This window comes from Neomonachus schauinslandi, chromosome 3 (assembly GCF_002201575.2).
Source record: "Neomonachus schauinslandi chromosome 3, ASM220157v2, whole genome shotgun sequence".
NCBI classification, from domain to species: Eukaryota; Metazoa; Chordata; class Mammalia; order Carnivora; family Phocidae; genus Neomonachus; species Neomonachus schauinslandi.
Genome location: NC_058405.1, coordinates 70,856,681 through 70,857,676, shown reverse-complemented (window position 1 = coordinate 70,857,676; position 996 = coordinate 70,856,681). Strand labels below are relative to the sequence as shown.

The 996-nt window shown below is 64.1% G+C and overlaps 1 protein-coding gene across 1 annotated transcript in view; it reads right to left on the bottom strand.

Annotated features, from left to right (window-relative positions):
• The window catches only part of HMGB1 (high mobility group box 1), a 5,476-nt gene extending 4,898 nt beyond the window's left edge, over positions 1 to 578 (bottom strand). Inside the window, exon 1 of the mRNA XM_021678344.2 lies at positions 412 to 578. The gene's annotated coding sequence lies outside the window, so the exon portion shown is untranslated. The remainder of the gene's footprint in view (positions 1 to 411) is intronic.
• Between the last annotated feature and the right edge of the window lie 418 nt (positions 579 to 996).

Below are 996 nucleotides of genomic sequence, written 5' to 3'. Positions count from 1 at the left end.
GCCCGCCCGCCCGCCTGCCCTCCCGCCGCCGGCCCCGCCGCCCGCCGCCCCCCGCGCACGCCGGCAGCCCGAACACTCGGCCCGGGGGCCGAAGACACGTTAAAAAAATTTTTTTAATTAAAAAAATTTTTTTTTGCGCCAGTCAGCGCGGACGCCGCCGGGGGTGGAAACTCGCGGGGCTCGGGGTTCGCAGCGCCTCAGGCAGCCTGTGGGCCGGGGTTCCGGCGCGGGGCAGGGCTCCCGGCGCCCGAGAAGAGGCTCGCTCCGTGCGCAGTTCCCCCCACGGTCCCCCCTCATTTGCCTTTGTGTGGATCCTGACCCGCCGGCTCCCGGCCGCGGGGATCCGGCCACCGCGCGGGGTGGAGAGCTGCCGGAGGCGCTCTCCCCGCCGCGGCGCTGCCCCAGACTCACCCTCAGCGAGGCACAGAGTCGCCCAGTGCCCGTCTGGCTCTCACTTGCCCCGGCGCTGTCTCTATGGAGCTCAATGTACTGCAATGGCTGTGAGAGCGGGAGCCAGACGCAGCCTCCTCACTCTCTCCGCTCTGTAACATTACTCTCCAGCCAGCGCGGCTCCTATTGGCTACCGCCAACTCACGGGGCTCGCTCATTGGCCCGATACCTCCCATTGTCCTGACCAGAGCCCGTTTGCTATTGGCTGTCTCCGGGGACACGTCATCAAGGATTGAAACAGCGCGCAAATCTGAATGTGTGTGTATGCCGGGCAAAGAGGCTGAGGCGGGAGAGGCAGAGGCAGAGGCAGCAGCTGCTACGGGAAAGCAGAGCTCTATGGTGTATGTGTGCATGTGTCTAACCCAAGCCAGCCCCACACCGGAGCGGCCGCCGGAGCGAAAAGGGCCTGACTTTTCCACAAGTGTCTCCAACTCCTCAGGCAAAAGAGACACTCACAGGCCTCCCCCCCCCTTCTTACCCCAAACTCACTTCCAAAGCCACTGAGATAAGAGGCCCCAGAATTTTAACAGACCTTCAAAAGTGAGG